The sequence below is a fragment of the Macaca mulatta genome, chromosome 7 (genome assembly GCF_049350105.2).
Source record: "Macaca mulatta isolate MMU2019108-1 chromosome 7, T2T-MMU8v2.0, whole genome shotgun sequence".
Classification (NCBI taxonomy): domain Eukaryota; kingdom Metazoa; phylum Chordata; class Mammalia; order Primates; family Cercopithecidae; genus Macaca; species Macaca mulatta.
The window spans coordinates 154,625,629-154,641,428 of record NC_133412.1 but is presented as its reverse complement, the minus strand read 5'-3'; the positions used below and the strand labels follow the sequence as shown (position 1 = coordinate 154,641,428).

Genomic DNA, 15,800 nt, shown 5'->3' with positions numbered 1-15,800 from the left:
TTCTCTCTCTTGACCAGGCTAACTCCTCCCAACCTTTATGGGTAGAAATAACGTTGGTAATAGATAGCATTGACTGAGCGCTTATTATTCATGAAAAGGTTTACCTGCAGCATCTTACAGAATCTCTGAGGTAGATAATACTAGATGAAACTCAGGCTTAGAGCATTTCAGAGACAGATGTTCCATGACTAGGGTTAGCAATGGGGGACTTGGCCTGCTGCTTGAAGAGCTTGTGCTCTGAAGGGTATGCTAGGTATCCTCCTGTGATGCAGGTTAGATACAGCCTCTTCCAGGAAGCCGCCCTGGGCTCCCCACACCCTGCCCCTGACCTTTTATCATGCTCCTTAGTATCCTGTGCTGTCATGCAAGCTCAGGGCCTCTTAGAGGTGGTGGAGAAGAGACCTATGTTCCTTGCTTTTTCTGAGTTCCCAGAATATTAAAAACTGAAGAAGCTCCAAGACAGGATTAGAAAACTATTATGATTTTTTTGGATATATTTTCTTCTCTGATTTGACCAAATTAAAACCTTAAATTTATAACCATATACATAGAAACCCACAATTAATATAATTCTGCTATGTGCAAGGCAGCTATAGGCGTTACAGTATAATTTTTTTTTTTTTTTTTTTGAGATGGAGTCTCACTCTGTTGCCAGGCTGGAGTGCAGTGGTGCAATCTTGGCTCACTGCCATCTCCGCCTCCCGGGTTCAAGCAATTCTCCTGCCTCAGCCTCCCGAGTAGCTGGGACTACAGGTGCACACCACCACCACACCCAGCTAATATGTGTATTTTTAGTAGAGACGGAGTTTCACCATGTTGGCCAGGATGGTCTCGGTCTCTTGACCTCATGATCCAGCTGCCTTGGCCTCCCAAAGTGCTGGGATTACAGGCGTGAGCCACCGTGCCTGGCCACAAAAGATATTTATTGAACTGTGTATGCAGAATAACCTGATATTGGGACATGAATTTAAGGTTGTAGGAGGCACATCTTGTATCAGTCCTTTTGGTGTAATACTTGAAGTCCTTTGTGAGTATGCGATCGTTGGCTAATTGGCCTTTCTGGAATCTGGATTGTTTTTTTATCCCTAACATCTAGCAGAGGGTCAGGGCTTGGCACATTGGGGGCTCTAAATTCGTCTTGGTTGATTGAATGAATGAGTCAGTGAATTGTCTGTGAACAGTCTCAGACATCAGAACGATTTTAGTTAGAATCCCAGACTACTCTTTACTACTCTGACCTGGAGCACGATACTTAACCTCTCTGACCTCACCTTTTGTCATCTCTGAAATGCTGGTGTTATTAATAGTACCTACCTCATAAGGTTGATAAGAGGAACAAAGGAGGTAATGTACCTCATCTATAGGATGGCAAAAGTAGACTATCATGAACAGTGCTTGGGTCCAGGGCAGGGGTGGTAGGAGACAGGTCATGGGCATCATTGTCAGCAAAGCGAGAGCCACTCCAGCTGCTTCCTTTCTCTGTGCCTTCGTGTCCCCAGCCAGCTATGGAGAAGAAGGATTGGTGATCCTAGGAGAGTCTCCAAAGCACCTGACTTTGTTCCCAGGGCCCTTAGCCCCTTTCCACATTCTGCCACTTGATGGGCAACAATGAGCAGATCTTACCTTTTAAATAACACTCTGCAGCCCAGCAAGCATCCTCACCCACATCAGTCCAGCAAGCATCCTCACCCACATCAGTCCAGCAAGCATCCTCACCCACATCAGTCCAGCAAGCATCCTCACCCACATCAGTCCACCAGGCATTCTGACTCACATTATTAAATGAGGTAATAATCTCATTATCTCAATAATTTACATTATCTCATTTATAATTATTATCTCATTTAATAATTACTCTTTTAATCAATATTAAATGGCCTGCGGTGTCAGGAAATTCCTGCTCTTGTTATATCATTCCTGGCACCTTCTCCTCCCCTAATGGCAGAGTTATCATGGAGGATATCTGTTCTTGTATTTACTGAGTTCTTTGGCAACATCTTCATTTTTTTTTCACATCTAGTATTTAAGGAATCTCATGGAGAAAAGCCTCATTTCAAACTTTTCTGTTTCCAAGTGGCCAGATAGAGAGTGGGCTGCTTGGTCCAGGATCTCTAACTCATGCATGCCCTTGTATTGAAAAGCAGGGCACAGCAGCACTCCCTGTCTGGGACTCCACCATCTTTTCTGTCCATTTGGAGTCACAGGGTTCTCAAGCTTGGATGGAGCTTTCTAAGTGTGAGCATCCACATTGTTCTGGCATGTGAGAGCATTGGCCACTTCTTTTCTTTTGCTACAGATTCTCCCTGGATAACTGGATCCATTCTGTCTGACGATCATGTCCTAACTTGTGTCTCGAGCCTCAAGCTTCAAACTCAAAAGTCCATGCACCTAGTTGACATCTCTCTTGGATGTCTAATGAGCATCCCAAATGTATCGTATTTAAAAAGAAATGCTTACTTTACTCCCAAATCCTAACTCTTTCTCTCTACCCCGGTCAATGGCACTATCACCTACCCTGTTCTCCACCAGAATTCCTTGCCCTCCCTCCCATATAACATTCATCAGTAAGTCCTGAAGACCCTGCTTCTAAAATATATCTCAGATGACATGTCTTTCTCTTTGTCTCCATTGTTTCATCCAGACTCTGGCCACCATCATCTTTTTTTTTCTTTATGCAGAAATAAACCACTTTATTCTCAGTGTTGCTAATAGTTTAAATTACAACAGTAAGAAAGCTTTTAATGTTTGATTAAATGTTGCTAATGTTTTAAATTACAACAGTAAGAAAGCCTTTTTTTCACGTGTGCAACAGATTTGTTTATTTATTAATTTATTTTTTGAAATGGAGTTCCTCTTGTCGCCCAGGCTGGAGTGCAATGGCGTGATCTCTGCTCGCTGCAACCTCTACCTCCTGGGTTCAAGCAGTTCTCCTGCATCAGCCTCCCAAGTAGCTGGGATTACAGATGAATGCCACCACGCCGGGCTAATTTCTTTGTATTTTTAATAGAGATGAGGTTTTACCATGTTGGTCAGGCTGGTCCCGATCACCTGACCACTTGATCTGCCCGCCTCAGCTTCCCAAAGTGCTGAGATTACAGGCGTGAGCCATCACACCCGGCCAACAGATTTATTTTTTAAAGGAATGGATTTTGAGAGAAAACAATGTGAGGCAGAGTATGGAATAGAAAATAAATACAAATGTAGGCGATTTTGCTAATTGTTTTATAACCACAACAAATTAGTACAGAGAATGCCCTGTACAAAACACAATAAAGGTTCAAACATCGAGATGTTCCCTTAGCAAGGCTGAAAATTTCAGTTTCTGGTATTTGGAATTTAGGCTGCAGTCCTTGTTTCTGGATAGACCACTGGTGGGTGGCACAGTCCATGCTTTTAACCAGATTTAAACAGAAGAATGGCTACTTTGCCCAGGTAGAAATGAAGTGTTTGGTTTCATGTGTCGGGTAACTACAGAAGTTCCTCCCCACGATGCAATGTCGTGTGGGGTTGTACATCTTGTTATATTCCTTCTTGATATGAGCCACAATGTTCTTCTCTTTGTTGTATTTCTCCAGCGCCTGAGTAGCACACTCCACCGAGTTCTGTTGCATCTCTTCCGACATGTCCGCATTTTTGATCACGGCCTTTTGGTCACACATGGTTACCCATGGAGAAGGGGGCTAGCCGACTGCAGCGGTCTCCTGGGGAGGTGCTAGCATCGCCCGGCTGGAGCTGCCATCGCTGCCGAAGCCGTGGTGCATCTAAGAAGAAAGCTTTTAATGTTTGACAGAAAGTTTTAAAGGTCACAAAACAATCATATTTTCCCCTTTGCGAAGACTACTTTACATAGTTTCAGCTTGCATGGTCATTTAATTTTTTTTTTAATTTTTAAAATTCTGTTAAATTACAACTATAAAATGGACCATCTTAACCATTTTTAAGAGTAGAGTTCAGTGGCATTATGTCCTTTCACATCGTTGTGCAACTATTGCCACATCCATCTCCAGAACTCTTTTTATCTTGCAAAACTGAATCTTCGTACCTGTTAAACACTAACTCCTCTGCCTCCCCGGGCCCCTGGCAACCACCATTCTACTTTCTATTCTGTTAATGTGACTCTTCTAAGTACTTCATATAAGTGGAATCGTATAGTATTTGTCATTTTGTAACTGGCTTATTTCACTTAGCATGATGTCCTCAAGGTTCATTCATGTTGTAGCATGTATCAAAACTCGCTTTCTTTTTTTTTTTTTTTTTTTTTTGAGACGGAGTCTCGCTCTGTCGCCCAGGCTGGAGTGCAGTGGCCGGATCTCAGCTCACTGCAAGCTCCGCCTCCCGGGTTTACGCCATTCTCCTGCCTCAGCCTCCCGAGTAGCTGGGACTACAGGCGCCCACCACCTCGCCCGGCTGGTTTTTTGTATTTTTAGTAGAGACGGGGTTTCACCATATTAGCCAGGATGGTCTCGATCTCCTGACCTCGTGATCCGCCCGTCTCGGCCTCCCAAAGTGCTGGGATTACAGGCTTGAGCCACCGCGCCCGGCCAAAACTTGCTTTCTTTTTAAGGCTGAATAATGTTCCACTGCATGTATATACTACATTTTGCTTATCCATCCCGTTCATCGTCGGACACCTGGGTTGTTTCAGGCCACCATCATCTCTTCTCTCAACTGTTTTGACAGCCTCCTGATTGTTCGCTTTAATTCCAGTCTTTCCCTTTCCATCCTCTTCTTTGCTGAGTTTCGAAAAAGGCAAAGCAAATTTTGTTGCTCCTCTTTACACTTCTTCAGTGACTTCTCATCATGCTTGGAATAAAAGGTAAACATCTTCATCTGAATCACAAGACCTCGTAGTTCTAAAAACTCATGACCTTTACAACCTCTCATGCCTCTTGCCTACTCTATTCCCAGGTCAAGTTTTTTCTGAGTTTGTTTATTTGTTTTTCTCATCTCACACTCTTTGTGTCTTTGGTTCCCTTTACCTTGAGTCCTCTTCACTTTTCATCCCATGGTGGTTGGCTTCTTCTTATCTTTGGGATGATAGTTAAGTGTCACCTCTTCAGAGACATCTTCTGTCAGTCTATGTATAAGATTCCTTGTTATTCGTTGTCTTCATTCTATTTATTTGTAGGTCTTTTGTTTTTGGTTGACTTGTTTCCTACTTCCTTTTCCCTCATGATGTAAGCCCCTTGAAGGCACGGTCTATGTCTATTTCATTTACTTCTTTTTTTTTTTTTTTTTGAGGCGGAGTTTCGCTCCTTTTGCAAAACCTTGCCAGGCTGGAGTGCATTGGTGTGATCTTGGCTCACTGCAACCTCTGCCTCCCAAGTCAAGCGATTCTCCTGCCTCACCCTCTGGAGTAACTGGGATTACAGGCATGTGCCACCACACCTAGCTAATTTTTGTATTTTTAGTAGAGGCAGGGTTTCACCATGTTGGTTAGGCTGGTCTCGAACTCCTGACCTCAGATGATCCACCTGCCTTGGCCTCCCAGATTGCTGGGATTACAGGCGTGAGCCACTGCACCTGGCCCTCATTTACTTTTGTACCCTGAACATCTAGCTGGTATTTAATAACCACTTGTTGGATGAATGAATAAATATCCTATTTAAGGAAAGAGTGTGAGAGAAGATGCCACAATCGAGTCTACTTTTTCTTTTCTTCCTTTTTTCCTCACTCTCCCCTCATCCCGCCTTCAAAACATTCTAAAATGTTAACATCCCTCACAGTTAAGAAGAATCACTGGTGTGTAATGATCACTCCTGCTCCGGAAAACTGGTTGAATTGCCTCCTGATGCAGAGGCCTCTTGATGTAGACAGGGAGCATACCCCAAAATTTTCCTTAACTTTCTCCACTAAAAATGATCACTTTTCCAGCCTTGCCCCACGTCTCTGAAAAGGCAACCTAATTTTGCAGTGGTCTAAATAAACAAGGCAGGAAAAAAGAAATTAAACCTGGAGAGAGAATACCCAAGTAGTATGTTTCAAAGTGTGATGTGTAATTTTGTATTTTCTGCTGTTTTGCATTGCCTTTGTTTATTCTCTATTATGGATAATGGTTGATTTTAGTTGAAGTTAGTCCCTTACCCATACTGGGAAATTATTTAAAGAAGGCTTTGCCTAGACTCCCAAGATTTTAAACTCTGGAGTATGTTCTCCCATTTTTTACTGTTATACTCCCTTTTTCTTTTACAATCTCGTTGACAATCAGAGATTTTCTTGGTTTATATATTGGTTTTCTGTAAGTGTTTATCACAGGACCACAAAATATGTGTTGAAACCTCACTGTTTGTTAGGTCAGAAGTCTGGCATAGTCTGAATGGGTTCCCTGCTTAGGGTACCACAGGCAGAAATCAAGGGTTGGCCAGTGGTGGTCTCACTGGAACTCAGGGTCCCCTTCAGGCTATGGCCTATTGTTGGCAGAGTTCAGTTCCTTGTGGTTGCGGGACTGAAGCCCCCATTTAAAGAGCTCATTAATTAGATTTGGCTCACCTGGATCATCTCCCGGTCTTAAGGTCAATTAAGTAGTAACCTTAATTACATCTGTAAAATCTGTTTTGCCATGCAATATAGCATAACCACAAGAGTAATACCAGGGCTCAGATATAATGGGGTCATTTTAGGATTCTGCCTACCACATTGATCTCTTTTTTTTTTTTTTTTGTTAGAGTTACATTCATCTGCATGCATCGGAAAGTCTAATTCTAATAGCTTAAGCAAAAATATAATTTTTCACATAAAAAATAGAGAAACAAATGATTGTTGATATCAGTTCAGTGGCTTAGTGACATCAGGACCAATAACTGTCATTCTCTTAGCCTGTCCTTCCTATGATTATTGTAACTCCAGCTATTAAGACCATATTCAAGTTGGGAAGAAAGAGAACATGAGAAGGATCAGAGCTGCATGAACTACATCTGTCTCCTTCATTGGGACAGCAAAACAAAACCAAGACAAAAAATACTTTTTAGAACTATATTTCTCACCGTATCTCCATTTATGTCTAACTAGCTAGAACTTGGTGAAGTTGCCGCCTCTAGGTGAAGACAGGAAAGCAGGAATAGGAATTATAGTGATTGGCTTAACCAGGATGATGAGAAGAAATGGATGCTGATGATGCAGTGAACACTGTCAGTTATACTTCATTTCTGGAAGGCAGAATGTGCTGTCGTGGAAAGAGTGCAGAATTTATAGAGTCAGGAGGTCTTCCAGAGATTGGGAGAAATATTTTCTTTACTTATCTCAGGGTTACTGTAAAAATGAATTGAAATAACCCATGAAGTTCTTTCCATTCTGGAACTATATACTAATTGTACTTTTTGGAAACTGGTAAAAAATAAGACAATTTCATTGATTCTAAGAAATATGTGTGTGTGTGTGTGTGTGTGTGTGTGTGTGTGTATTTTTTTTTGAGACGGAGTCTCACTCTGTCGCCCAGGCTAGAGTGCAGTACCGCACTCGGCTCACTGCAACCTCCACCTCCTGGGTTCAAGTGATTCTCTTGCCTCAGCCTCCGAGTAGCTGGAATTATGGGTGCGTGCCACCACCCTTGGCTAATTTTCGTATTTTTAGTAGAGACAAGGTTTCACCATGTTGGCCAGTCTGGTCAGAAAATCCTGACCTCAATGATCCACCCTCCTTGGCCTTCCAAAGTGCTAGGATTACAGGCATGAGCCACTGCACCCAGCCTTAAAAAATATTTTATCTTCTCTGAAATTAGATTAATTGTAAAATGCATCTAATTTATGTATGACTGTAAAATATAGGTAAGAAATTATCCACATGAGCTCCCCACTGTCACACAGGTAAAATATTAGTATTCTCATTTCAAAAAAAATATGAAGGAGAGTTAAACCAAGATGAATGTACGAAGATGGAATAAGTCAATATCTTCTGAGAGTTCAAGCAACTGGAAAATGTTTTGCAAACTTTAAAGCCTGACCTCCTACCAGAGCCATTCGCTAATGTAATACACTGCTCAGGTACCTGGGGATGTCAGTCAAGGTCACTGCCTCAGGAATGCACCAAAGATCAGAGGCAATGCCTAACCAGTTTTTCAAGCCAAGTGTAACTTAGATTCTTGACTCTGAATGTGGGACCATGGAATTGTTAGATAGCAGAGCCATCGGGATTGATTATTTTGAAGGAAAATCACACAATAGAGTATTTTGTAATTATAACTTTGGGATATACATATATGTATGTACGTACATAAATGTGTGTGTTTATGTATATGCATGTATACACACATATACACACACCCATACACACAAGTAATATGACTTTAGAGAAGGGAAGGCACCTAGGGTTAGGAGATTATGCTGTGTGTGATTATAAAACAAAAGAAGAGGGAGTTCACTTATGGAGAATCATAGATAGATGCTAACTCTGGTCACAATGTGACATTTGTTCCTTTTGGACTTGTTTCTCATACATGTTTGATTTGAGGCTGAGGTGTTCATTCTGTTTCCCAGTTTCCAATGGAAATTGGAAGAAGATTGGGTGGTTTCCTTTTGTTTTTTAAAAATAAAATATTTACTGAAAGAATGAAATTTTTCATAAGTTGAAATAATAAGAGCAAACAACCAGGATCACTCAACTCATTTTCTCTTTTAGGAGCATCAAGGTACCTGTTAATTAAGTGTGTGTGTGTGTGTGTGTGTGTGTGTGTGTGTGTGTGTGTGTGTTCTTCAGTGAACTCTGTTCAGGTTTTCTTAATGAGAATTCACACCCCTCATCAAGGAAAAGAATGTGAAAGAAGGAAAGGGAAGAGAAGCACTGTTCAAGTCCTTAATCTGATTTAGTCTTTCTCACAGGGTAATGGGGCCTTCCAGGCTTCTCTTTGATCTAGCAACTTATGAAACAAGCAGCAGGGTTATTTCAGCTTTCGGATTCAGCTTCTATGGCTCCTGTAGCCCACTGTGACACAGATATCAGTGTATAAAAGCTTGATATTATCTTGTGTCATTGTGCTATGCACAATTCTGAGTGCATAGTAGATAGATGCTCAATAAGGTAGCTGAATATCTTGCGTTAGAAGAACGCTGTAAAGAAATATATAGAATTTATGTAGTCTGTTTTTCCCATTCTTCCTTTCTTTGTAGCTTTTGATTTGATCTTTAGTTGCTTGTCCTTGATTAAGAGAAAACTGAGGCCTTACTTGTGGGTTTGGAGTGGACACCAGGATCTAGTTGAAGGTGTTTCTGCATAAACTCCAAACAGATGGCTGGACAGTGGTTGCCAGTAGTCTCAAACCCAAAAAGTGGGTGTGGAGATTTTCAAAGATGCCGCCTAGCTGAATACCTATGAAAAACAGGTAGACAGGGAAGATGGCTAAAGATTTAACAACCCCTTTTGGACCACCAACCAGGCACAAGTAATGTTTTTGTATTATATAGCATAGCTAACCTAACAAAATAAATCATTTTCCCAGCTCTGGAGCAATGGAATTAATCTATATGGCTGAGTGAAACCTTCCTTTTATTCTCAGATGATTTATAAAATTTCTGATTAGTTTTCAGGACATTAGTATGAAATGACCTGTATTTTAGATGTCTGAACTAGTCTCTCTTTAAAAGTGAGCACAAGTCAGAAAGTAATGTTCCAGAGGAGGACTTCCAGTTCTGGTTATAATTGGTAACTAGCCATTCTGCAGCGAACAACCACAAAACAACAACATCTATGAGGCAACTATTTTCAGGCTTCGGTCAACAGGCAGTACAAGATTTTCTATCCTGAGGTGAGCCCAACACTCGCCTTGGCTCTTTTCCAGGGAAGAGTTTCTTGACTGCAGCATAGTCAGCTGGAGTCTAAGCCAAGCACAGCAGTCCTGCTGAGCTAAGAAAACAGAGATCAGAGTTTGGAGCAATTGAAGCAGCTGGAATCTGTAGGACAGGGCACCAGAGGGCAGAGAGTTGGGGAGCAGAGAGCATGGGGATGGGGAGAGAGGAGCAGAAGTATGTCTGGGTGTACCCAGAGAACCCTTGGCCAATTTAGAGTGCACAGGTGCATACTGAAACCATACAGAGCTTAATGGAATGGCTGCTGGAGGACTGAGAATGGGACAAAGATACTGGACATCAGGCAGTAGTGGAGGACATTGGTGGTCCAGCCCAGCTACAGTAGAAAGAGCTCATTAATGTCTTATTAACATCTCAAGCATCCAACCAAGATATAGAAAGCCTGTGTCTTAGGGATAAGGACCATGTTCTCAAGGAGGGTCTGTACATTTTTTTCTATAAAGGTCCAGTAGTTATTATTGACGAGTAATTATTTTAGTCCCTGTGAGCCATACAGTATCTGTCACAGCTACTCAACTCTGCTATTGTTGATCAAAAGCAACCATAGACCATATGTAAACTAATGAGCGTAGCTGGTAAATATACTAATAATACAACTTTATTTACCAAAAAAGGCAGAGGGCCAGACTTAGGCTGTGGCTGTAGTTTGCCAGCCCATGCTCTAGAGTAAGATTTACTTTAAACTTACCCTAGCAAAGCCTAGAACCAAGCCCTGTGTATTAGTCAGGGTTCTCTAAAGCGACGGAATTAATAGGATAGATTTATATATGAAGGGGAGTTTATTAAGGAGTATTGATCACAACGTGAAGTCCCATAAGAGGCTGTCTTCAAGCTGAGGAGGAAGGAATCCAATCCTTAGAGCTGAGGAGGAAGGAATCCAATCTGAGTCCCAAAACCTCAAAAGTAGGGAAGCCGACAGTGCAGCCTTCAATCCATGGCCAAAGGCCCAGGAGCCCCTGGCAAAGCACTGGTGTAAGTCCAAGAGTCCAAAAGCTGAAGAACTTAGAGTCTGATGTTTGAGGGCAGGAAGCATCCAGCGTGGGAGAAAGATGAAGGTCAGAAAGATGAAGGTCAGAAGACTCAGCAAGTCTGGTCATTCCACTTGCTTTTGTCTGCTTTATTCTGGCCACACTGGCAACTGATTAGATGGTGCCCACCTAGATTGAGAGTAGGTCTGCCTCTCCCAGTCCACTGACTCAAATGTTAATCTCCTTTGGCAACAGCCTTAAAGACATAGCTGGGAACAATACTTTGCATCCTTCAGTCCAATCAAGTGGACACTCAATATTAACCATCATACCCTGTCAAGATCTGCAGGGGAGACAGAGTTTAGAAATTGAGTCCTACAGCAATTAGAGGGCCTTGGGAAACAAATTAATCCAATGAAGTAAAAGACGAAGCTTTATACAAGCTCTAGGTGAGCAGCTCTTGGTCAAACTGCCTGCTGGAACAAAAATCAGTACTCTGCAGAGGAAAGTCAAATCCAGAAGGTCTTTGGTGTATCACCAACAATTATTAGGTGTGCAGAAAAATGAAAGAAAGCAAAAAAAAAAAAAGCCAAACAAACAAAAAACCTTAGGAAAGTATTACCCATAGTCAAGAAAAAAACAAAAAAACAAAAAAACAAAAAAAAAACACAAACAAACCACAAACCAAAAAAGTCAATAGTAACTAATCCCAAATGGTCCAAAGGTCGGATTTAGCAGACAAAGTCTTTAAAGCAGCCATTATAAATACGTTGAAAGAACTAAAGGAAAATATTGTCACAATGAGTGAATATATAAGGCATCGCAGCAGAGAAATAGAAACTACAAAAGAACATTCTAGAATGGAAAAGCTGAATAACTAAGATACAAAATTCACAGGATAAGCTTGTGGGTGAATGGAGGTGAGAAGAGAAAGAGTCAGTGAACGCAAGGGCAGACTAACAGAAGAGATGGAAAAGGGGCAGAAAAACACATTTGGAGAAATACTGACTCAATTTTTCCAAATTTAATGAAAAAACTGACAAACAGATTCAAGAAACTCCACTAACTTTGAGTAAAATTAGTTCACAGAAAACTACATCCAAATGCAGTTGCTGAAAATGAAAGATAAAGAGAAAATCTTGAAAGCCATTAGAGGAAAAAAGACACATTATATAAGCACGAGTAATTACATATAATCAACTGCTCCTTAGAAACATTCAGATCAAAAGGCAAAATACTGAAGGAAGAATTCTGTGTCTTGTGAAAAGTAGCCTTCAAAATCAAGGATGAAATAAAAGATGGACTGCTTTAGAGCAATGCTGTCTATATGCCATCAGGCCAGGTGTGGTAACTTGTGCCTGTAATCTCAGCATTTTGGGAGGCTGAGGCGGGTGGATTGCTTGAGCCCAGGAGTTTGAGACCAGCCTGGGCAACATAGTGAGACCCTGTCTCTATGGAAACATTTTAAAAAATTAACTGGGTGTGATGGTATGCACTTATAGACCCAGCTACTCAGGAGGCTGAGGTGGGAGGATCATGTGAGCCTGCAGAGGTTGAGGCTGTAGTGAGCCGTGATAGTGCCCTGGTACTCCAGCCTGAGCAAGAGTGAGATCCTGTCTCCGTTAGAAAAGGAAGAAATATAGCATGGGCTGTTTATGTATGATTTTAAATTTTTTAGTAGTTTCATTTTAAAACATTAAAAGTGTCAGGTGAAAATAATTTTAACAGTATGTTTTACTTAAGCTAATACATCCAAGATACCATTTTAACATGAAAGCAGTATAAAATTATTAGATGTTTTATACATTTTTATACTCTTCAAAATCTGGTATACATTTTACACTTAAGTGAACAACTCATTCGGATTAGCCACATATCAGTAGCCCCTGTGTCTAGTGTCTACTGTATTGGAATTGGATGATATAATTTTAGATCAAAGAGAAGGGGAAATGAACATATTTCCCTATATGCAGATTTCCTCCAAAGCTCTTTTACACAGAGTGTTTAAATTAAACTTCCTAAAACATTTACCAACATCTCAGAAGAGCTGAAGAGGCTACCTACTGTATATTAAGGCAAATTCATTCATTCATTCATTCATTCGTTCATTCACTGTTTACCCAACAAACATTTACTAAGAGCCATACCCTATTCTAAGAGTTAAAGACATCAAGAAGCAAAAGATCAAGTCCCTTTCCTCATATAGCCACATTAGCAAATAATTTCATTATAATTTGGTAAATGAGTGTAGGTTAAGATAGTATCAGCATTCAGAAGATATGGGGGATAAAGGACCAGTGGGAAGTATGGTACTTTACTTACTGGAAGTTGAGGAGTACCACCATAGATCAGAGTTCTTGATTGCAAGCAACAGAAATTAATTTTGGCTAATATAAGCAGGAAACAAGTCTATTGAAAGGTACAAAAGAGCTCATTGGATTGCCAGATGACTGTCAAACATGGCTTGGAAAATAGGTAGGAGCCACAGGACCTAGCCAGCAGTGAGCAAAGCCAGAGTCACACCATAGGTCTGATTAGGATGCCACACTTGTCACCATTTTCACGGAATTAGGTTGTGCCTGCTTCTGGGCTTGCATCAAGTTTCTGTTGTTCGCATGCCATGCCACTCTTGCATGTGTTCAAGGCCCTTGTACCTTTTAGCATTCCCTCAATATTCTAGCAGCCGTTGAAAAAGCCTGGATTAATTACCAGGACGGATGGAAAGATAATATTTTTTTCTCAAAAAAGAAAGGATTTTGGGTGTTGAGCAGACAAAAAACAATGAGCATGCACATTATAAAGGTTTTATAGCAAAATAATTTGTGTTCTTTATCTTTGCATTCAGTGATTGCCACTTGGCATAAATGCTTGTTGAACCAAGCCTGAGATAATGATTGAGCTAAGACTTGAAGGTGAGCAGGAGCTCATGAAATAAAAATGTAGGGAAAATGTATCCTAAAGATAATATTTAATAATGTATTAAATTAATATATGAACAAGTGATCAAATAGGACAAAGTATATTCAAAAACACAGTCTTTCAAATAACTCAGTTCATCAGGAATATAGGGTTCACAAGGGGAGAGAATGACACATAAGATTAGAGAGTTGGATCAGGGCCGGATTCACAAAGTGCCTGCATTTATACAACAATTTTTATTGAGCTTCTAACACGTGGCAGGCACTGTGCTCAATGCTGAGGGTATAGCATGCAACCCCTGCTCTCAGGAATCCTTTGTTCATTTCTCATACCTCACTTTATCCTGTGAGGAGCCTTTGAGGAGCTGGAAGCAGAGCTGAGGCATAGCCATTTTCAGGTTTTAGGAAGATCACTCCAGCATGACAGGTTGGATAGTAGGTTGGAGCAGGTGATACTGAGGGCAGGAAGACAGGTAGGAGACTTGTAACTGTCTGCGTGAGAGATGATGAGGGGCTGAGCTAAGGCATTGGTAGTGGGAATGGAGAGGGTAGGCTCCAGAGCTCAAACTCGTTCTGAAACTTAGAGCTTCTTTTCCAGGGCACTTGACACCCTCTTCAGATGAGCAGAGTGTAACTCACTGTGGGCTAGACGTGCCATTCCTGCTCCCCCTTCCTAAATGCCTGTGCCCCACAGCTCTTTTGCTCAGACCCCTCCTTTCCAGCTTAGGGTACAGTTCAAGACCACCTATAGCTCAAGCTCTCAGAAGTCTCTTAACACTCTTACTTGCTGCTGTCCTACCTTTGGTGACTAACTGCCAGAATAGGATAGAGAGCAGAGGTTATTGTTTTAGGTTGCTGTCGTATCTCCCTGCAGTTGACAGCTGCTTGAGGGCAGAGATGCTGTTCTGTTCTTCCTTGCACCCTCAGGCCCTAGAATGGGCAGAAACAGTACATGTTCCTGAAGACTCTCGCCCCCAGCTTTGTGTAACACACCAGAGGTACTGATGGCTGAAAAATTCCATCACCACGCTCCTGTCCAGCACTGTCTGAGGAAGGCTAATCTCCCTTAAGCACACTTCTTGAGTCACTCTCTGCTTTTAAACCTCCCACAGCTTCTCATTTCCCCTTGAACTCTTCTTAGCTTCTATGGTCAATCAATACTTTCACTCCATATTCCCCCAGTAGATACCTCTGCTGTCATCAGACAGAGGCTTGTTCAGACAGAAACACACCTCGTTAAGGTGTGCTTCTGATTCTTACTGTCATGGTGATCCCCTGTCCAGAGGCTTCCCTCGCTGATCCCTCTGTTGGTCCAGAATCAAGGACATCCTTCAGATCTCAGAAACCCACCCAGTCCCATATGGTTCCAGCCCTCAGAGATCTCCCTACAGCTAAATTGTGGCACTCCCAGCATGTCCTTTAGCTGGGGCAGTTATTCTGGACTTGTATTTTCTGTTCTCTGGATCCTTTTTTCCTCAGCTGTGTTGGGAGCTGCTTGAGGGTTGCTGTCTCAAGGGTAACTGGTACATTTCCAGACATGTAGGTCTCACAAAAGCAATTAGAGGACTGTCATAAGACAAAACTACTTCTGTGACCCCCATCTTATCAGACAATTGCATTCTCCCTTCTACAAATTTTTGTATATAAGCAATGCTGAGAAAGAAGTAGCTCTCTGAAATGGCAACTCCAAGACTTCATTGAAACTTTTAACATCTGTTGGTCAATCCTCCTGCTGATACTGAGTCACCACTCATTTGTGGTGATTCTAAACCTCATTTTATGATTCACATTCTAAAAATGGGGTGAGGTTTTTACCAAGAAACTAATTCCAGTATGAACTTAACCTCACAATTATTGTGTTCTTCTGTGGGTTTCCAGCTGCTAGCACAGCACTTTTCAAGGTCTAATTTCTTATGGCTTATTGGTGTGGCTCTTCTATGGCAAATACCTAAAATCCATTTTATGGATTTATAGTATAGAATATGATAGGGGGTTCCATGTGATCAATTTTTTCCACCAGTCTTCATTGGGACCAGTCATTGTCTGTCACCAGCTCATGTCTGGTCTGGGACATGTGAAGGAAAGACAGATAAAGTTTTGGGGCTCTTTTTTCGTTC

The 15,800-nt window shown here is 41.5% G+C and overlaps 1 protein-coding gene and 1 pseudogene across 4 annotated transcripts in view; one reads left to right on the top strand and one right to left on the bottom strand.

The window, feature by feature from the left end:
* The window catches only part of STON2 (stonin 2), a 173,816-nt gene that overhangs the window by 20,111 nt on the left and 137,905 nt on the right, over positions 1-15,800 (top strand). The gene's annotated exons all lie outside the window — the stretch shown is intronic.
* Positions 3,291-3,763, bottom strand: LOC106999519 (dynein light chain 1, cytoplasmic pseudogene; annotated as a pseudogene).